We start from the raw sequence: 24,236 nt of genomic DNA, 5'->3' as shown, positions 1-24,236 counted from the left end.
AAAAAAAAGAAGAAGAGGAAGAAGAATAATTTGGGCCTCAAACACTAAGAAAGTGAATTAAAATGTCTTATATTATCTACATACTTTATCTTTTCCAAAAAAATAGCTGAATTTGAGCTGAGAGAGGAGTAATAAAAACAATCCCTCAGGATTATGATAAATACATATAGTACTCAAAGATTTTCTGCTAATCTGTACGTATTCCTCACCTCAGTCTAACAGTAAGCTACTTGGTGATTCACCTAAAATTCTGTAAACACTCATTTTGAAATTGAAAGTCAATGCTTTAAGATAAATTTATATCTCTTAATCTGTTGTGATAAAAAGAAAAGTGAATGTTTAGGGATTTGCAAGCTTCTGTTATCTTTCTATGCACTACTGTACATTATCCATTTGCTGAATTTTGTAGGCTTGGTAACCTAGCAATTAGCTTCACCCAGTTTCACCAGGTCCTGGGCAAAATGAATCAGACAACAAAACTTATGCAAGCTGATCTGGGGCCCAGGTGCTCCCACTCAATTTGATGAATTATATAAATATTTCAAATGCCAGGAAGACATATATGTAAGATCGTCACTCTACATAAGAAAATAATTTAAAAGATACCCCCTGAGTATGTGGAAAGAGGAGTACTATGGACAGTCCCTAAGCCAGACAGAATTTGTGTTGTGGGCTTCCCATTATACATTGGGGGAGAGCTCCCTTTGCAATACTGCTGAAAATAGAAGATTTGGTGCCTGTCTTTCTCTGCCAAATATACCTTTTCAGTACCCAAGGATCCTCTTGGTTCCATAACACTGTAGAGTCAAGAAATAGTTGGTCCTTCTTATTTCATAGAAAGCCTCCAGAGGCTTGGAACCTCTTTTTAGTATCTTGGGAGGATTGGTTAATTCATAGCAACATATTGCCATATTTTAACCTTCTAATAACAAAAGAAGCCAGGGAAGTGGTTCTTTTATAAAAAACTCATACAGCTTAGAACAAAAAGATACATTTGTCTTTTTTAGTCTCCCTCAAATGTACGTAGTCAGAATATAACCACGGCAAAATTCCTAATATACATCTTTTAAGAAACTCACATTGATTTTGAATGTTAAATGGGGATGCATGTTTTAAAAGTTTTCGGGTCCAGGATCAATCTGAATCTCAGTCAAAAGCACACAACTGTTAGATATTTTTCCCAGAGTGTTTTTGTGTTTCATAAAACAAGGAGAAGGCACAAGACTTGAAAGGGAGTGACTGTCTCTCTGTAGTGCAGAATGGATAAGTGGACAGGGGATGTTAACTCTGGGGCTATTCGAAATTTGACTTCTCACAGGGAAGAGTGCTAAGAAAACGAAAGGTGAATACAAAACCAGCAACTTCAATCACTGGAATAACATTTTATACTTAGTTTGATACACTTCAGGTCTGGGGTGTGGGGAACAGGAGTGGATTTTGAAAATTTTGGCTGAGAATATATTTTTGTTTTGCAGATAGTTTTAAGCTTTTCAGAGCTGAGATCTAGAATGATTAATAAAGAACAGCCACCACATTGATTTACAGAACTGCAGCAACAACATGGACAGATTCCCTTGACACAGGCTGAATAAATCCATTTCTTACTGAATTCAGGCCATTATTATTAGCTAAATACTGTCAAGTTATGATGCCTTATGTCCTGTGAGAATGAGCTTAGACCATTGCATGAGAGAAAACTGTGAGTCAGCTACATGTTTGCAATCGACTTTTGGAGTCTCTATATTGCAAACCACTAAGAGCCTCCACTCCTCTGATTTTACGTGCTTTTTAAATAGAACCAGAATTACATTTACTTGTTAGCACAGGAAGGCAAAAGGGCATGATGATCTCAGCCTAGCTTTCAAGTCAGTTATCCTGGCTCCAGCATTTACAAACCATATGCCTCTGTCACCTCTCAGATCCTCCATCTCCACATCTATAAAGCAGGGGTGATGACGGTCATTCTATAAGTAAATAAATATTAATTGAGCACCGGTCTGTGTCAGACCCTAGAGATATGACAGGCCACAAAACAGATACGCCTCCTACTGTTAGAACCTTATAATTTAGCCAATTATACTCATCAAACTGTATTTCTCCAAGAGTTTCCTCAAATGACACAATAGGCTGAAAATTCTTAACAGAGTGCCTGGCACATAATAATTGCTGAAAAGCACACTATTTCAATGCTGTGTCTTACTGTTTGATTTTTGTTTGCTGTTGATGTGAGCATAGTCATCATCATTTTCTTCCCATTGTTAAAAAAAGTTAGCTACTTATACAATGTGGTTTCAGAAGTGTCAAGAAGGCCCAGATACAAATAAATTACTCACTTCTACCTAATTAATGATATTAGATCTTAACGAAGTGCCCAGATCCAAGATTACCTGTGAGTTAGTAACTTGTCCTGGTAAATAAGTGAGCTACACACATGACAGAAGGTACATTGAATATAGAGTTTGGAGGAACTGGTTTGGAGGAACCTGAAATTAATACAAAAGTCAAATGCTATTGGAGCTAGGAAATGTGTGTTAAGACATGAATAAAGTTTTATATTATGATTTGAATTTGAAACTGCCAAAATTAGTTCAAGCTTATTCTCAACAGCTATGACTAGGAGATAGGAGATAAGGTTGCTTCCAAAGATGGGAAATCTTACTGAAGTTTTTATAAGTATTCAAAATAAAGACCTTGGCTTTGGGGTGGGGTAAAGATTAAAAGACACTAATTTCATTTAAGTTGATTCTGTCTGTGTTTTTTAACCATAAGTGCAAATAATTATAAACTATCACTACCTCCCGCTGTGGTCATATTCTAAGACTTTCCTCAGTTCTCCGAAATGGAGTTCATAAAATTACAACATAAATATCAAGTTTTATATTTAAGAGGTTACATTTCCACTGAGTAAAATGGCAATAGGTGTGCCCTTTTTTTAACAATAAAGTGGGTTTACATTGCTTATTCTCGCTTACTTGCAACCCACTATTATTATTTATTTTTTTATTAAATAATTATATTTTTAGAGACAAGGTCTCACTCTATCATCAAACAGGAGTGCAGTGGCACAATCCTAGCTTACTATATCTTTGAACTCCTGGGTTCAAGCCAACCTCCTGCCTCAGCCTCCCAAGTAGTTGGGACTATAGGTGTGCATCACCATGACCAGCTAACTTGTTAATTGTTTGTAGATACAGAATCTTCTTATGTTGCCCAGGCTGGTCTCGAACTCCTGGGCTCAAGCAATCCTCCCGCCTCAACTTCCCAAAGTTCTGGGATCACAGGCGTGAGCCACCACAGCTGGCTAGGTGTGTAATTTTCTCTTCACACTGACTGGCAGGAAAACACTACAGAGAAATCATCACCATCCTCAGAGTCAAGTTTAAGCTTTTGTTTGAGAAATTGATTTCAAATATGATTAGTTAGTCAACCAAAGCTTTTGTGTTCCATTTACTACATCAAGATTCCAGCTTCCCTATAAACACACAGAAGGGATTTCTAGGAGAGAAACTGAACATAGAAGTATTTTCCCCCAGGGAATTGCTGTGTCTCCCTTTAATTAAAGCTGATTCTTTTTTACAGGAAGAATCACACCTCTGATTTTGTATTTTTCTGCACAAAGAAGGGACTTAAAATATTTAGATTCCTCTGAGGACGCATAAGCAGAGAAGTAAACACAAGGAAAGTTTTACACCTCAGCCCCTGGGAGGAATTTAATAATGGCTGTGAATGAGTAGGTTTCAAGGCTGAAACGGCCCAGGAATTATATTACTCGTAAGCAAGCTACCTGGCTAATGTTTGAGAAAGGTACTGTTTGTTATTATCTGTTGATTTATCTTAATGCAACGTAATTAAGACTTGTCCAGTATTCAGATATTTCAAAGAAGAACAAAATATTTTAACAGATTTTTACAAAAATTATTTAGCTCTAACATACCCGAAGGAAGTACATTCATAAAGAACAGTGACTGGCCACATGTTGATTCTCCATGGTGGGATTCCTGCCTTCCAGGGAGAATTGCCTCTGAAATTCAGGAGAGAGGAGATGACGATGGAGCTTTGAAATGCACTTCAAAACCTTGGAGATTAGTGAAATGGGAGGAATATAACACACTCTCAATATGCCCATGAAATCAGCCCAGAGACTTCTACTCTATTAGCAATACAGTATAATTAACTATTAATCACCATACTCTACATTAGGTCTCCAGAACTGATTCATCTTGTAACTGCAGGATATTGTCCTTTGACCAATGTATGGTTTCATATGGTAAGAAATGTGCCATATGATCCAGCAATCCTACTTCAGGGTACGTATCCAAAGGAAATAAAATCAATATCTCAAAAAGATATGTACACTCCCAGGTTAATTGCAGCATTATTCACAACAGCCAAGATATTGGCTATTCCCTATCAGTTGACAGATGAATGGATAAAGAAAATGGGTGTCTGTGTATAAATTGTGCGTGTGTGTGTGTGTGTGTCTAAATACACGCATTGGAATATTATTCAGCCTTAAAAAGGTCAGAGATCCTCCCATTTGCAACGTGGATGAACCTGGAAGACACTTTACTAAGTGAAGCAAGATAAATACTGCCTGATGTCTCTTACATGTGGGATCTTTTAGAAGTCAAACTCATAAGGAGAGAGAGTAGAATGGTGGTTACCAGCAGTTGGGGAATAGGGAGAAAAGGGAGCTGTTGGTCAAAGGGCAACATCCTGCAGTTATAAGATGAATCAGTTCTGGAGTAGAGTATGGTGATTAATAGTTAATTATACTGCATTGCTAATAGAGTAGATCTCAAGTGTTCTCAACACACACACACACACACACACACACACACACACACACACAGTAACTACGTGAGGTAATGGATCTGTTAATTAGATTGTAGTAATCATTTCACAATGTACACATACATCAAAACTTCACATTGTGTACCCTGAATATATACAATTTTTACTTGTCAATCATACCTACATAAAGCTAGAAAAAGATTACTAACACTGTCCAAGAATTGAGGTACAGATTCCCTGAGAGAAATTTGTCAATTCTTAGTCTTTAACACTGAGATACTAAATTATTATATTATATAGTTCTCCGTAAGCACATTACGATAAGGAGGAGTGCATAAAACCATGAGGACCTTAGGTACCCACCCATGCCCAGAGTCTTAGAAAGAGGCTGGATTGAGGAACATATGCCTGCCTCCAAACAGGGCTGGTCTAGCACAGTGGGATCAAGAGAGAAACTGCCAATACGGTGATGGAAGGCATGGGCTCTGGGGTTAGACCCACAATATCCTATACTGACTCCTCTCATGACTGTTGATAAACTGCCTAATTCCTGTAAACCTCAAATTCCTTATCTCTACGATGGACACATTAAACCTACTTCACATAGCCTGATTGAGAGAAATGACCTCTCATAAAGCACATAGACATAAGCACATAAAATGAGCACATAGACAGGCACATTATAAGCTGTTAATTAAAGTTAATTGTGATCGTTCTTGTTATTGTTATTTTTAGGGGGAAAAAAAGTGGCAGCACTCACCAGAGATGTATTACCTAGCTCTAGCAAAAGGGGATGCTCCTTTTCAGTATCCCTGAGGCCCCTCCGGTCCTCTGTCCGGGGTCATCAGAAGACTGACCTTCAGTAAGGCAATGCCTGTGTTCCAGGCTCAGGGCAAGAAGCATGGCTGAGCAGGCTCTTAAATTCTCTGGTCCTGTTTGTCCCTGTGAGAAGCCGATCCAAGTCTATCATCTAGAAAAGAAATCTATTAGATATCACACAAGCAAACAAAGTTTTGAAATCTTTTTTTCAATTTACAAAATGTATTTAGCGCTTATTTAATGGCATAGCTGAACGACACTTCAAATTGGCCCAGTAATTGAGAACTATGAATGTACCATGTAATTTTCTTACAGATTTAAATGTTTTCTCTTCTCCTACTTGAAAAGAAAATGGGTGCAAAAAAATTACTGAAATGGGCAAAACTTAAGCATCCAACATTCAAAAATTTACAGTAGTGCAGCAGTAATCTTACAATATATACTCTAGTCATATTAAATATAATTTCCAAAATAAAGATAATTTTGTGTCAATATAGACAGTGAGAATTTTACATTTTCTACATATGGTCTATTTAAAATGTTAGCTGTGAAGGTAAATTTAAAACTACAGATTTCCATGCTGTTTGACCTCATGTATCCAAGATGAAAAATCAAAACAACTGGCTGTAAAGCATTCCTTTGTTCTAACATTTGTTTTTCATATTTTCCCTGTCTATGCATTTAACGGTATTTTTTCTCCTAAATAATGTCATTAACTTGCAAAAATAGTATCAAAAAAATTATTGAAAGTTCTCTCCCAAATACTGTGTTGTAAGCATGCCAGAAACTTCCTCCAACTTTTGAGTCTATAAAGTAAAGAAAATGGTATGTGGAAAAGAAATTCAAAGTGACCAGAACAGAATTTAAGATTTTGAAAGAACTCCAGCTTATTTAAGTATAAAATGCAAACCAAGTCTGTATATATTAAAATGGCAAAAACAAAAAGGCTTTTCTCCCTGAAATTGCAGAATTGTCTACTGCTGTTAAAATCAAACTTTTTTTACTGTACTAATGGAACTAGTATCAAGTGTGCAGTAATATGTTGTAGATAACAAAATATCAGATTTTAAATAATTGATTTATAAAGAGAATGCTTTTTAATTAAAATAGAGATTCGACAAACATTTATGAGACTAAAATGATATCAAATCTTTGAGTGGTTAGAAAATTGATACAAGTGGCTGGGAACAGTGGCTCACACCTGTAATCCCAACACTCTGGGAGGCTGAGGCAGGTGGATCACCTGAGCTCAGGAGTTCAAGACCAGCCTGGGCGACATGGTGAAACCCTATCTCTAATTTTTTAAAAAAAGAAATAAAATAGATACAAGAAAACATTGAATAAAGATGATAATTCCTGAACTACCTTGATACAATGAAGATTCAACTATATAAAGTGAGATACAAGATATTTTAAAAACTGTTTATAAAAGAGAGGTGAGATTCTGAACTGCTTAATGATAAAGTTCCAGATCTGTTGTCTTGCTGTCACCTAACACCTAAGACACTAACATACGCATGGGATTTCAATGTATTTTTGTTGTAACAAATCAAATTTCTGATTGATAAAAACCATTAATTGAGTTATCCGAGAGTTTGTTCAAGCACAGTCCTAATGAGGCATGGGATAAATTAAATATTGTAAGTTGAGGTCAGGCAATATCAGAACTTCTATATTATGTCTGGAGAAGAGAGTTGATTAGATGCCCACAGACTTTTTTTTATTCATTTATCTTTTTTTTTTTTTTTTGAGATGGGGTCTCACTCTGTTGCCCAGGCTGGAGTGCAGTGGTGCGTTCTCAGCACGCTGCAACTTTCACCTCCCAGGTTCAAACAATTGTCCTGCCTCAGCCTCCCAAATAGCTGGGATTACAGACATCCACCACCACGCCTGGCTAATTTTTTGTATTTTTAGTAGAGATGGGTTTTCACCATGTTGGCCAGGCTGGTCTCAAACTCCTGGCCTCAGGTGATCCACCTGCCTCAGCCTCCCAAAGTGCTGGGATTACAGGTGTCAGCCACCACGCCCGGCCTCTTTATTTATCTATTCACCTTCTAAAAAAAAATTACCTAATTAATCCATTGTTCCAGAAAATATCCTCAGTTCTGGATATTTAACAGTGTGTAACAGGTTAGTTGTTGCCCTGAAGGGTCTTTTAAGGTCAAAACTTCACCTAGGCTCTAACCACCTAGGCAGACGGATGTCCTAAGAGAGCAGAGGTGTTCGTATTTCTAACATATTAACTGTAATATAATTTATTTACTTAAAATCCTTCAAGATTTTCCCCTTGCTTTTAGGATAAAGTACAAACTTCTTACCATTGCTCACAAAGTCTTCCTTGACTAGCCCCCCACATACATCTCTGATACTCTTTGAAAAAGCTTGACACTTGGTTGCTCTTCGGAAACTTCTGTCCATGCTGATCCCATTGTCTAGAATGCCTTTCCTTTCCCTGTATTGCCCACCAGATTAAACTAAGTTGAATCAGTATTTCAATTCTTGTTTACAGCATCTCTTCCCTCTGCAAGAATGCCTGTGTGCGTGCGCGCGCACACACACACACACACACACACACACACACACCCCACATCCAAGGCTAACTCAGTTGCCTCTTTTTAGTGCTGAATCTTTGTACTCCTATAGTCTTTGGAGTATCTCCATACTACTTATCACTTAGGTTTGTCAACACCTGATTGTTTCACCTTCACTGAGTTGCAGGAGAAAATCTGTCTTACTGCATAAAAAGTGCTTGCCATTTCACTTGACCATTAATAGATTCTCAGTAAAACATCCTTTTATTATAATAGATGACAAAAAAAAAGAAATCACTATGAAGATAAAGAAGTCCCAGAGCTTCACATGAGACCTTTATGTTTCAGACTATATATATTCCAGTTAGACTTTTTACTATCCTTCTTGCTTTTTCATTTTTGAGTTAAATATTTCTATAAGCCATATTTTTATGTTTCCACATAATTTTACTCAAATTTAGCAGGATGCAAGATATTTGCCCAAAAATTATAGATTACGAAAAGTAGAGAGATTTGATGCTCAGTTAATCCTAAATGCAGGATTAATCCTAAATGCCCTCAATGATCAGGGAGGGCTCTAAGTGAACTATACAGTCTGTTAGTCACTCTGAAAACACAAACAGTTTCTACTAACATGATTAAGTTGCTTCCTTGCATAGGCCTGAATAAAAAATGACAAGTCAGAAAGCCTACAGGCATGGCATGGTAAAATAAATAAATAAAAGGTGTTGTTAAGCCATACAGATTGATTTACTTTAGATGAACTATTCTTAATATTTCCTTTGTGTTACATAAATTCACAAGAATGTTATTAATTGAATGGAGTTGTTTCTAAAAAAATTTTCAGCAGTAATAAATGCAGCCCAGAGCTAAATTAAGACATCCTTTCACTACTTTGGGCATCGCATTTTTTCTGAACAGCTGGTTTCTGTTAATAGGCATATCCTTCTTGCCAGAGCAAGCAAATTTGTAATCCCCATCATGCTCGCTGTGTAACTACCCCAGAGCACATAATCAGAGTATGCTCCTGTTGCTTTATAAGAATTTTTTTTTCTTTCAAAGTTGTACTTTTGGGAGACACACCATCTATTTTGTACTCCAGTTTCATGTCTTCCTTTAATTAGAGCATGTGATATTTACAGTGAGGGGAAGAAGATAAAGCGAAAGGTGTATAACCGCCTATTTAAAATATGTGAACTCACAAATTCTCAGAATATAAAAAGTTTTCTGAGATGCCAAAAAAATTATTTCAAATTACAGAAGCATCTCCTACTGCAAAATTAGGAAACATTTTAAAAAATGGATGATGGCCATAATATATTCAGGATCTGATAAATTCTGAAATGCATTGAGTGGGAGGGAGATGACTGCTTATTGCCACTTTACGATTTCTCTGGATGTTCACCAAAAGTCTTCAGTAATTCATTAGAATTTTGTGTGTTGAGTTTTCGTTGGTTTTATTTTCCATATTAGATAATAATTCTATTCACAATTTGGTTGTAGAAAAGCAATCACTTAACTCAATACTTAATTCTCCTAGTAAATATGGTTCCTTTTAGTTTCAGATTGCAGGTTCGTCCACAGTTTCGGTCTGAGTTAATTCCTCTGGGATACAGGAAGCTCATATTGAAATACATTAATTCAAAATGGGTGATTATTTGGAAAGAGGATGGGTAGAAGTTTACCTCTTCCATATATGAAGGGAAAACTCATTTAAACAAAAGTTGAAGGTGAACATTTAATCTAAGGGGCAAGAAAAATGTTTTAAATCACATAGAAAAATAATACATGATATGATTTTTTAAGAATATAGGAAATGTTTCTTTTCAAAATACCTTGAAAAGTCAGAAAGAGAACCAAGAACAGTTTGATCAACAAGGGTTGGTAATATCAGGGAAGAATAAACAGAGGATAACATGCACAATGGTAGAACTGAGCAGATGATCTGATCAGAAGATTAGTTTACTCCTTGCCTAACCCTGGACAAACTAATCCCAGAGTGAAGACATCCTGGAGGTAAGGAAGAGAAGTGGAAAGAGTGAGATTTGAGGGAATAGATATAGGAATAGTGTAGAAGCCAATTCAGAACATTCACAAAGCAGTATCTCTAAAACTTACACTCTTATCTCCTTTCTAAACTATTCCTAGAAAGTAATTTGTCTGTTTATGCACATGTTTATTTTAGAAGGAAATCAGAGTGTGTTCTTGACCATGCTTGTCCTATGGGGTCTGCCTGCCTTCCACCCTGGTACACTAGACAAAATCTTATTAAGGGGCTCAGGTTATTTTTTTTTCCTTTTAAATTTTATGTTAGATACAGGGGGTATTTATACAGGTTTTTTACCTGGGTATATTGCATCCAGGCAGTGACCATAATACCCAAAAGGTAGTTTTTCAACTCACATTCCCCTCCTTCCCTCCTGCATCTGATAGTCCACAGTATCTATTTTTCCCATGTTTCTGTCCATGTGTGGTCAATATTTTAGCTCCCACTCATAAGTGAGAACATGTGGTACTTTGTTTTCTATCCCTGTGTTATTCACTTAGGATTATAGCCTCCAGCTCAACCCATGTTGCTGCAAAGAACATAATTTCATTATTTTTTATGCTGTATAGTGTTCCATGGTGTATATGTGCCACATTTAATCAGCAATAAAGCCACACACCTACAACCATCTGATCGTTGACAAAGCCAACGAAAACAAGCAATGAGGAAAGGACTCACTATTCAATAAATGGTGGCAGAATAAATGACTAGCCATATGCAAAAGAATGAAACTATAGCCTTGCCTTTCACCATATACAAAAATTAACAGGATAGATTAAAGATTTGAATGTAAGACCTCAAACTATAAAAATCTTAGAAGAAAATCTAGGAAATACCCTTCTTGACATTGGCTTTGGCGAAGGTTTTTTGGCTAAGTCCCCAAAAGCAATTGCAACAGAAACCAAAATTTACAACAGAACCTAAACTAAAGTGTTTCTGTACAGTAAAAGATACTATCAAAATAGTAAACAGACAACCTACAGAATGACAGAAAATCATAAACTATGCAACCAACCAAGGTCTAATATCAAATTATTTTATGTTAAAACTAATTAAGCCTATTAAAGCATTGGTACATTCACTATATTATTTGCCACTGAATAATCATTCAACTTATAAATATGACCATTATATTTAAGATAACCTAAATTTCCTCACATAAAGATTTTTAAGACTTTGAAGCATTTTATTTTGTACTTAAAATCTTAGCCTCATAATTCATCTCCATGGAATCTCTTTTATATCAATGAGTTGGGAAATAGAATAATAGCACTCATTTGATGAAGACTTTATGGTACGTAGATACCAGAACTGCATAGTATAAAAAAGATAATGGTAAGTTTCCAAGATAAAAATGGCAACATGGCAACATGAATGTTTTCTCTATTATAAATTTTGGCATCAGGTTAAATACCTTCTCTTTAGCATCATTGAATAAAATGAAGTTCTATCATGGTCTTGTACATTTAGCTTGGTAGTTTTTAACCAAAGCAGTGTTTCATAGTAAAACCGTTTTTATCCAGGATACAGAATTTAAAGCAAACATCATAGGAAAAGTAAAATAATGAAAAAAATCTCCAATTCATTACATTATAATTTAAAGAAAACATCTTTGCCATACATAAAGCAAAAAAATGCAAGACAGAAGAGTACTAATATTTCAGAGAAGCATGTAATAATGAGCTAACAAATATTCAACATTTCAGTTTAAATGTTAAAGATATTTGCAATACAGCTAGAAATTTGTTTTGACTCAGAGATAAATAAAATCTATGCTTGCTGAGAATACCAGTAAAATAATTGCTCCAGCATATATAGAGTATATAGATTCTCCTGCAGGTTCACTGAGAGAAAAAATTTAGTGTTGAGAATATTCAACAAAATAAGGCTCCAATAGAAGCATATACATCTTTGACTATTTTCCTCTTCAGTTTAGAGAGTTACTTCTTAAATAAAACTCCAGGTCTAAATGGCTTTGCTGGTGAATTCTACCAAGCATTTAAGGAAGAAATGATTCCAATTCTCTACAAACCTTTCCCGGAAAAATTGAAGTGGAACTCTTCCTTTGAGGCCAGCATCGTTCTGATACTAAATCAAAGACACCATAAGAAAGCTATATACTCATGTCCCCCATGAATATAGATGCATCAATTCTCAAAATATTGGTAATATATGGGCCAATTAAATTCAACCACATTATCAAAATATAATACACCCTGACCAAGTGGCATTTACTTCAGGAATGCAAAGATTGTCTAACAGTTGAAAATCAACGTAGTTCATATTAAAAGATTAGAAAAGAAAATTACATAATCATCTCAATAGATGTAGAAAAATCATTTGACAAAAAAATCCAACATCTATTCCTAATAAAAACTTAGCCAACTAATGAGGGGCAGGAATTTCCTTAATCTGATAAAGGGCGTCTATTATCTAAAAAATCAACCAACAGCATACTAAACGGTAAAAGACTAGATGCTTTCCCCCTAAGATGAAGAACCAGGCAAGAATGTTCTTCCTTAGCGCGTCTATTCAACATTAAAAAGGAAGATCTGAACAGCGCATTAAGGCAAGTAAAAGAAACCAAAGTTATCCAGATTGGAAAGAAAGAAGTAAAATTGTCTTTATTCACATGACTCTTAAAATATAAACAATCAAGTAACAGAATTAAGAATAAAGCTATATTGCAGTGAGCCAAGATTGCGCCACTGCACTCCAGCCTGGGCGACAGCGAGACTCCGTCTCAAAAAAAATAAGAATAAAGCTATTAAATAAATAATCATTGGGAAATTTTTAGTGAAACCGAATTTCAAAAAGAATATAAAAGATTTGAATGTTATTTTAGAAATTTAACTAAATTATATATAATACTCTGTGAGAGTTGCCAAAAACACATTCTTTTCAAATATTCATGGTTTATCATAATTAAGAAATGCTAGGATATAACAAAGGATTTAAAGCAAATATATTTTCTGATCATAGGAAATCTGTTAGAAATAAAAAGATATCTGGAATCTATATATATTTAGAAAGTAAGAAGCATATCTCTAAATAACCAATGGGTCATAAAAAATAGCAATAGAACTTAGAAAGTATTTTTATTGAATGCTTATAAAATACAGCATATTAAACCTAGATAGTGCAGAAAAAGCTGTGCTTATAAGGAAATGTATACCTTTATTTAAATATGTCAGAAAATTTAATAAACAATGTTTGGTAGCTAGACTCCAGAGGTGATATAAAAATGAAACAGCCTCTTGTTATTCACATTCTTGTGTGGTCTCCTTTCTTGAATTCAGACTGGCCTTCTGACTCACTTTTTACCAGCATAATGCAGCAGACGTGAATTCCCATGATTTCTGAGCCAGGTCATAGAAAGTCTTATAGCTTCCACTTTGCTGTCAATCATACCTAAGTAAAATGATTTTAAAAAAAAAAGAATGCTCCTCCATGCTGTCTTAGAACAACTTCCATCTAACTCTCTCAGAGTGCTCACTCTGGCACAAGCCAGCCAGATGTAAAAAATTCAACTGTCTTGAGATCACCGTGCTGTGAGTAAGCCATCCACTGTGAAGAAATAATGTGGAAATAAGATAAAGCTCAGCTAGCCCCCAACTATTCCAGTCATCCCAATATGAGGCATCAGACATGCGAGTAAAGAAGCTACGTTAGGTGGCCTTGCCCTCAAGGCTTCAGACGACTCCAGCCCCAAATGACATTCATCTATAACAGCGCAAGAGACGCCAGCTAAGCCCTATCAATCCACAGAGCCATAAAAAATAAATAGTTTCACTGAGTTTTGGGATAATTCATTACACAGCAATAGATAACCAAATAATAAACATCTATCTCAAGAAACTTTAAAATATTCAATAAATTACTTCCGCTCACCAAAAAAAGAAAGAAGGAAATAGTGAAGAAAAATAATCAATGGACCCATAAACAAATGTTACCTTTGAGTCTATCAACAAAAGCAACAGCTGATACTTTGAAAAGACTTTAGAAATTTAGAAATTTCTGGCAAGACTTTAAAGAATAAACATGACAAAAATTTGGAATATAGACATTACCAGATTTATAGGCATTAAAAAGAAAGATAATGAAATATTATATCAATTGTATACAAATAAATTTGAAAATTTAGATGAAAAGGGAATATTCTAAGAAAACACAATGTACAAATACTACCACAAAAATGAATAGAAAATCTGAACAATTTATTAAAGTTTTTTACAATCATGGATTCAATATCCATAACTATAAAACTTCCAGAAAAAAAAAACTCTAGATCAGAACGCTTTCACTAGTAGATTCTACTCTCATTTCACCCGTGAATTCTACTAATATTAAGGAAGAGGCAAATTCAACACCTGTACAAACTCTTCCAAGAAGGAAAAAAGGAGGAATACTTTCTAACTTAAAGAATTCAGTGTAATCTTGACACCAAAACTGGCATGAACATAGATAGGAATATTAAGCAAAATACTGGCAAACCAACTCCAGCAATATAGAAATATTACATATGACTAAGTTTGGGTTACTCCAGGAATATAATGGTGTTTTAATATTATAGAAACTCAACATACTCTGTCACATAATGAAAATGAAAAAGAAAACTATGATCATCTCAATAAATGCAGAAAAATATTTGATACATTTCAACATGTATTCACACTAAAAAGAAAAACAAAAGAAAATTTTATCAAACTATAAAAGAAGGCAGTTTCCATACACAGATATCAATTTCATCTCACTTTTATTACTCTAATTACAAAAGGTAAGATAATAAAACATCTAGAATGTAGCATTTAGATAATAACATAAAATATCATCAGGTCAAAAGGATAGGAGAAGTTCTTAAAATCAAAGAACACTAACTGTAGAGAAAACTTTTGATAAATTAAATTACACTAGTAACTCATACTAATGAGAAATCATCAAATAGAGAACATAATGATAACTGTAGCATAGGAGAAGATATTTACAAGACATATAACCAACAAAAGCTCTTATCCAAGTATATATAAAGCAAGAAAAAAGAAAGACGACTTAACAAAAAATGGGCCAATCACTTAAGCTGGAAATTAACAAAAGGTGATATTTAAATGTCCAAAAAACTATGAAAATAGTCCAGTTATCTGGGAAATGTAAATTAAAGGTTTCTTATGATACCAACGTACACTCAACAAAATAACTTTAAAAATTTCTGATTGACTCACTAAGTTGGCAAACATGAAGCCTAAGGAACTCTTTTACTCTTGGCCATAGCGTAAATTCATGTAAAACTTAGGATAGCTGCTTGGCATTATCTACAAATACGGAAAAATGAATCCTTTTATTATCCAGCATTTTCACATTTATTTGTAGGCAATTCCTAATAGAAGTATATTCACATATACACCCAAAAATCATGTATGACAATGCTCATGGCAGCATAATTTATAATAAGCAAAAACTTAAAACAACCCAAATGCCCATCAACAGTAAAATGGATAAATATAATGTGGTATATTCATACAATGAAATCTACAGCAATGAAAACTAATGAATGCAGCTGCATGTAACTGTAAGGAGGAAAACGGGACAATCTCCTTCCTTCCCATCATAAGGGTCACGACCCACACCCCTATAACAAAAGACAGGTAGTTAACAAGATAAAAGCATAAAAAACGAATTTGACCATAGTTTTTCATAACATGGGAGCCTTCAGAATGGAGACCCCAAAATACATGAGAAGCTCTCTGATTTTATGATTACATTTGACAAAGCAGAAATAGTCATGTAGAAATGTAACTGGCCAAAAAAAGGGTACTAATGGTACTAGACAGGGGAAACCTAGCAAGGCCCATCTGTTCAGTCTTCTTGGCTTTTCTATTGCAGCTTTTCTTTCTTCCAGGTATAGGGTAGGACCCCTCTGGAATGAGGGTCTTTGTTTGTTTATTTATTTATTTATTTATTTTGAGACAGAGTCTCGCTCTGTCACCCAGGCTGGAGTGCAGTGGTGTGATCTCAACTCACTACAGGCTCTGCCTCCCGGGTTCACACCATTCTCCTGCCTCAGCCTCCCGAGTAGCTGAGACTACAGGCGCCCGCCACCACATCCGGCTAATTTTTTTTGTATTTTTAGTAGAGACAGGGTTTCACCGTGTTAGCCAGGATGGTCTCGATTTCCTGACCTCGTGATCTGCCCACTTTGGCCTCCCAAAGTTCTAGGATTACAGGTGTGAGCCACCGCGCCCGGCCAGTCTTAGTTTATTTATGGCCAGTTCTTATACAGAAAGGTGCACAAAGGTTACTGTAATATTTTAGGCTTTGTGGCTGGCTTTGGGGAAAAAGGGTTCTAATTTCCATGACTTGCCTTGGGGAAGAGGAACTCTAGTTTCTATAACTTGCCTTGGGGGAAAATAAGGGGCAAGCAACAGGAGGGCAGAGATCAGACAGAAACTTTGCTTTTCTCAAAAAGCCTTCATTTTGATGTATCATTTTCTGAGCCCCAATATAACAAAATGATTAATTCTTATAAACAATATTTTTGAAAATCAGACACAATATAATCTATACAGTGGGATTACATTCAAAATCAGGCAACATTAATCTGTGGTGTTAGAAATCAATATTCTAGAGATCTTTAGGCAGAGAGAGAAGGTTGTGGTTGGGAGAAGCTGGTAATGTTCGATTTGTTGGCCTAGGTGGTATCACGTGGTTAAGTTAATTTTCTGATTTTTCATGTGGTGATGCACTAATGTGCACTTTACTACAAGTCCATAAGATAGTTATGTACCACATAATGTTTCGGTCAATGACGGACCACGTATACAACAGTGGTTCCGTAAGATTATAATATCATATTTTTACTGTAGTTTTTCAGTGCTTAGATATGCAAATACTTTTATGTTACAATTGCCTGCAGTATTGAGGACAGTAACATGCTGTGCAGTTTGTGGTTTAGGAGCAATCAGCCATACCATACAGCCTAGATGTGTACTAGGGTATACCAACTAGGTTTGTATAAGTTGTGTGTCTTTTTTTTTTTTGGAGATGGAGTCTCACTCTACTGCCCAGGCTGGAATGCAGTGGCATGATCTTGGCTCACTGGAATTAATATCCTCTACATATCTAAGTTTCTGTATCTTTTTCCATTGCACTAAATAGACAATGAAAGATGAAGACACTAAGATAAAACAAAAGAGAACTTCAATGATATAAAAAAAATCAAGAGACAACATCAGAGCAGATTTTAGACTCTAACTACTATTACTTTAACCAATCCAGGGAAAGAAACTATGGGTTGTATATCTTTCAGAAAAACATTGTTATCATTAGATCCATTAAGAAAATCAAAAATGGAATTATGCTTATTAGTGACATTTGTGGCCCCCAGAATAATGAGGATATGTGTATGATGTTTTAAGATAGATGATGATAATAAGAAGGCATTACCCTAATAAAGAGGGATTGTCCAAAAGGAAAAAGCACTGGTTGTGAATTACAGAGCATAATGTGGGGCCTCACGTAAGGTTTCTCAACACTCCTCCTCAGTATTCTGCAGGTGTCTATAGTACGAAACAAACAGACTAGGCATCAGACTCATTTCAATGCCGACTTTCAGTTTCTTCATCTGTAAATTTAAGGTAACAATATTTAGATCACAAAAAGTTTGTAATTAACCATGAGAAAGTATTTTGCATACTATAAATGCTATCAAAAATTTGCTGAGATGTATGTGTGTATATATACATTTATATATGTGTGTATCTCTCATATACATACATATGTGTATATGTGTGTGTGTGTGTGTGTGTGTTATATATGTATATGGCGGTGTTGAAATGTATATATACACTTATAGGATAGGGATATATAAAACTCTAACACATTGAAATTTCTCGATATTCTGACCTAAATTCACTAAAAATTTTTGACCAATAATGTCTTGATTTTTCATTGTTAATTTTTTTCTGATTAAGCCAAATAAGCTTATTCCTCCAAAGCAGAATGTAAATTGTGTTTGTGTTTTGTGCATTAGATGCTCTGTCCCACATTCACCTAAACAATTCACTATATTAACCAAATAAATTAAAAAATTAGATAGTAATACAAGTTTATTTAGACCAATGGAACTGAAAGCTCCCTTTGGGCAAAACAACATCTTATGCTTCTTTTTGTTCACCACAGTCAGTGCTAAATAAATGCTATTAGATCATACAAATTATGTCTTTCTTCAACTCAGAAATAGAAAAAAATATTTTCTATCGGCCATATATGTTGCCTATCAGGTGTATTTTTACACAATTTACATGATTTCATTTTTATACATACCCTTATCCTTAGTGAAAATAATTATTTTCCTATAAGAATATTTTTGTTTAACTTTATGTTGAACACCTGCTGTGTGCTTAGGTCTACGTTGAGATAGCAAAACCAGTGTAGTTTCTTCATCACTTGGACCACTGCAAAGTTATCAGTGACAACTTGTGAACTTTCTATATATAAAAACAATATCTTTATACAATCAAGCCTTTTAAAGATATTCCCAGTCTTGGTCACAGAAATTCTCACTTGTGGAAGTTTGGTCTCTAGCCACATGATGTGTCCTTACAGAAGATGTGTTCATGATAGAGAAAGTTTGTTCATAAGACATGATTTCAGCATGAGTAATTCAGCCAGATATGTCTCCACAAGTCTCTTCTCTGTTAGAAAAAAAAAGATGGGTAGGGGAAGGAGAGAAAGGGAGGTGGCTAAAATGACCAGAAATAGCATGTGCCTATTCCATTGAAAGATTTGCAATTTGCAGAATATTTTAATAATCATCAAACCTATAATTCTTACCATATACACTGAATTTTAAGTGGAAGTTCGATTTTCTCTGCTATAAATGTATGAATGATAAGGCAATGGTTTTTGAGATATGCCTTATCCTGAAAACATTCACGTTTCATTCGAGTTAGAGACAAATGGACACATCTGGGCCCTTTCGTTGTCATCAGAAGAAAAATTGTTTCCTGTCTCCTAAATATATGTAGATAGTGTTATAGGAGTTATTAACAAATAATTTTAGGAAGATAGGAAAAGGGGTCCTTGGAAAGTTGTTTCTTTTAAAGCAGCTTCAGAAATATTTCTTGTCTAGCAGAAAAGCCCCAGCTCTTAGAGCCCAGCAGGCAATCTTTGATATGCAAATGCAGGCCATTAGAAACTGGGTCCACCCAAACAGGGTGATTCCTGCCCCCTTCTTCCTGCCCTTGCCCCAACGTGTGCCTGGCAACATAACTGCCCTCACATATCCCCATGTATGTAGAGCATCATGGTGCCCTGCATTCGCATATTGAAAGGTTAGAGTGCGAGGGCCAGTTTTTTTGTTGGCTACCTGGATGACATGCCTGGTCAAGCCAATCCCTGAGCCCTGTGCAAATCAGACACCGCCTCATCCAGCCTCTTCATATAATTGGCTGGTATCAGCCAGACTCAGGGTCTCCTCTCTTGGCTTTGGGGCCCCCCTCTGTCTCTGCATGGGGGAGCTTCTTCCTTCTTCTCCCTTCTTTCCTGCCTATTAAACTCTCTACTCCTTAAAACCACTCCACATGTGTCCGTGTCGTTTTATCTAATTCAGCATGAGACAAGAGCCCTTATGTTTCTCCACTAATCAGAGCCATATCAGTATTGATGAAGGTAGACAGACATACATATAAATATATACATTTATTTATATACTTCAGCAATTCCTGATAATTTTCTATGTATTATTTCATTCTGTGGTACCATAAGCTTTCCATCTTTAGGTACTACTTGTTTACTAAGTAACACCCTTGCTGACTGTACAAATGTTCAATGATATTCTGTCCCCCAGTGCCAATGCAAACCTGTTCATTTAAACCAACCTAAAGTTGGCAGGGATCCCAAATTACTGGGGGCATAGCAACCACATGAAGCTGAGGAGACTTACCAGAGCATTATTGAGAATAAACATTTCAAGCTGTTGGTACAAAGCTTAGAACTTCTGTTCTCCCAGACATTTGGTTTCACCATGCTCTTTGAACAGAAGTGGGCAGGGAAGCAGTATCAGAACAACATTCTCTGTCTTCTCATTTCTGCCTCTCCATATGTAGTCAAGGCTTAGTCATTGTCAGCAATATTAAGAACACATGGACCTCCTCTTCAATATGACTGTGATGAAGAGTTTTTTCTTCTAACATGAAAAGGACTGTAGACATAAGCTCCACAAACTTATTGTCCATGTATATGAGAAGTAAACCAGTCTAAAAGGTCTACCTGGGTGTTTTCTTCCTTCCAGAAACATTTGCCCTTTCTCAACCTAATTTGTGGATGTATATATGTTAATATGAGAGTCGAAGGATTGAAACCATTGAAACTTTCTTCTCAAGACATTAAAATTAGAGTCACGTATCAAATGATATTCTCCCTACTACCAGGCAATACTGAATAAAATCAATAGCAAAAGGTAATTTTTTACCATATTGATCACGTTTGTTTAAAACAAAAGTTGTTTGGTATTTAACACAATATGTGTTAAGCACTATGATGTTTAGCTTTCTCTGTCCTAAGAGAACCAAGGAAAGGTATCTTAATAATTTAATCATATATTTTAATTTCCTTTATTCAAATTCCTTATGACAGCCCCCATCACCACAAATGCACACACACACACACACAATCATTTAGTTTCTAAGTTTAAGCAGTTTTTTTTTTCATATTGAGGCTATTCTATAAGCCTGTAATAATAATTGCTATTACTTCTTTGCATTTTCCTTTAATTTCTCAAGTTAGTAATTAATGCTGAAAGAGTGACAGAATGCTTTAATTTCACCAGTTGGAAAATTATACTCCCTCATTAAAAGTAATTCAAAAGGAAGAAACTGCATAGTGTCATAGAAAGAATTCTGAGCTTGCAGAAAGATTCTAAAATTTTAGGGTTCACTGCAGGAACTAGAGCAAATCTCCTTACCTCCCTGAATGTGTATCCACATTAGGAAAATGTGACAGTATTAAAAATGTCTTTTACAGGAAAAAAAAATGGCAGATAGGAGGCAGGGCTAACTTGCAGCTCCTACTCAGATGGACAGAACAGCATGTGGAGACTCACACAGTGAACTTTTGCTCCAAGAAATACCACAGGAACACAACAGGAAAACCAAAAGAATTCACAGACACTTCGAAAGAAGCAGCTTGCCACAGGAAACTCCATGAGACAGCCAAAAAACTGAATACCCAAAGTGTGAGAGGGGAAGTCTGCCTCCGAACACACATCCTCACTGGGAACCTGAAAATCTGGATAATGGAAGAAAGGAACCCAACAATCCAGATTATACCTTACCTAGAGCTGAAACAAATTTAGAGAGCCAAGTGAAATATAAAAGTAAAAGAAGCAATGGGTAGAGCCCTGTATGCGCTCCCAGTCCCCAGGGAAGCCATTTCTGACTTTCTCTCACAGGGGTCCTTGGGGAGGGCTGCCAGTCGAATTGGGGAAGGACCCCTGGGAGAAGGAAACCCCCAGCGGAACTTGGTAATAATTTCAACCCAGGGCAAATTTTCCTGGGCAGAATCAGGGGAGTAGCGTGGGGGCATGAACAAGAAGTACGGATATGCACAAAAGCTGATGCAAGCAGAGAGGTGGGGGCCTGAAAGCCCTGCTTGCTTTTTCTGTGGGGAAGTTTGTAGCCTGGGGCAAGATCTCAGCCCTGCTCATGGCGCTGGCTGGATATAAACTCAGTGCTATTGGTGGGGCACCCGAGAGTGAGACTGGCCATGCTGGCTGTGTGAGAGCTGGATGAGGTCTGTCACTGCCAGCTTCCTCCCACTTCCCTGGTGACACGTATGATGCAGCAGAAGGCAACCAAAATCCCCCCAGGAACATAACTTCATTAGCCTGAGAACAACACACCCATCCCCCACAGCAGCTGCAGCAGGCCCCACCTAAGAAGAGTCTGAGCTCAGACATGCCTAACCCTGCCCCTACCTGATAGTCCTTCTCTACCCACCCTGTTAGCCAAAGACAAAAGACATAATCTCTTGGGAGTTCTATGTCCCCGCCCACCACCTGAGAAACCCAAATACTTATCCAGGCAAACTTAGGGCAAGATTATATTCCCCCTATACTACCACAGCTGATGCTCTCTGGAAAGTGCCACCTTCCGGCTGGAGGCCAACCAACTCAAGCTATTACAGCAACTCATAAAAGAACAGCCCAGCTCCAAGAAAGGAGAAAACAACAGCTAATTTCACCACCTGTAACATCCTGGCTAACCAGAGGTCCAGACTCTGTCCACATGACAACTATACTGCTAACGCAACCAGAATTCAAGAAACCAGTGCAGTAAACAAAACTACAACCAAGAATCTTCACAGAGTCCACTTCATTCCCCTGCTACTTCCACCAAAACAAGTACTGGTATTCATGGCTGAGAGACCTGAAGATGGATCACATCACAGGACTCTTTACAGACACTCCCACTACCAGACAGGAGCTTGGAGCCTGGTTGCCCCCCTGGGTGGCTAGACCCAGAAAAGCAATAACAATCAGTGCAGTCTGGCTCTCAGGACGCCCCATTCCTAGGGGAAGGGGAAGATCACTATATCAAAGGATTACCCCATGGGACAAAACAAGCTGAAAAGTAGCCCTTGAGCCTCAGATCCTTCCTCTGACATAGTCTACCCAAATAAGAAAGAACCAGAAAAACAATTCTGGTAATATGACAAAGCAAGGTTATCTAACACCATCAAAAGACCACACTAGCTCACCAGCAACAGATCTAAACCAAGAAGAAATCTCTAAATTGCCAGAAAAATTAATTCAAAAGGTTGATTATTAAGCTACCTGAGGAGGCACCAGAGAAAGGTGCCAACCAGAGAAAACCAACTTAAAAAAATTTAGCCAGGTACGGTGGCTCACACCTGTAATTCCAGCACTTTGGGAGGCTGAGGTGGGCAGATCACCTGAGGTCAGGAGTTTGAGACCAGCCTGGCCAACATAGCAAAGCCCCATCTCTACTAAAAATACCAAAATTAGCCAGGCATGGGGCCCATGCCTGTAATTTCAGCTACTCAGGAGGCTGAGGCAGGAGAATTGCAGCATGGATGACAGTGAGAAACCATCTCAGAAAAAAAAAAAGAAAAGAAAAAAATTTTTTAAATACAGGATTGACAAAATCTCCAGAGACATAGAAAGCATCAATAAAATACAATCACAACTACTGCAAATGAAAGACACACTTAGAGAAATGCAAAATACACTGGGAAGTTACAAAAACAGAATCAAACAAGTAGAAGAAACAACTTCAGAGCTCAAAGACGAGGCTTCTGAATTAACCCAATGTGACAAAAACAAAGAAAAAAGAATAATAATAATAATAAAATGAAAAAAGCCTCCCAAAAGTTTGGGATTCTGTTAAATGACCAAACCTAAGATTAATTGGTGTTCCCAAGGAAGAAGAGAAATCAGAAATTCTGGAAAACTTATTTGAGGGGATAATTGAGAAAATCTTCCCTGGCCTCGCTGGAGATTTAAACATCCAAATACAAGAAGCTCAAAGACCACCCAGGAAATTAATCACAAAAAGATCTTCACCTAGGCACATTGTCAGCAGTTATCTAAAGTCAAGATGAAGGAAAGAATCTTAAGAGCTGTGAGGCAAAAGCACCAAGTAACCTATAAAGGAAAACCTATCAGATTAACAGCAAATTTCTCAGCAGAAAACCTACAAACTAAAAGGGATTAAAGTCCTATCTTTAGCCTCCTTAAACAAAACAATTATCATCCAATAATTTTGTAGTTAGCAAAACTAGGCTTCATAAATGAAGGAAAGATAAAATCTTTCTCAGGCAAACACTGACAGAATTTGCGACTACACAGCCCGCACTACAGGAACTGCTAAAAGGAGTTCTAAATCTTGAAACAAATCTTTGAAACATACCAAAATAGAACAGCCTTAAAGCATAAATCTCACAAGGTCTATACAACAGTAATACAAAACAAAACAAGGTATTCAGGCAACAACTAGTATGATGAATAGAATAGTACCTTGCATCTCAAT

This window comes from Nomascus leucogenys, chromosome 13, assembly GCF_006542625.1.
Source record: "Nomascus leucogenys isolate Asia chromosome 13, Asia_NLE_v1, whole genome shotgun sequence".
Lineage (NCBI taxonomy): Eukaryota > Metazoa > Chordata > Mammalia > Primates > Hylobatidae > Nomascus > Nomascus leucogenys.
Note: the sequence above shows the minus strand (reverse complement) of the source record.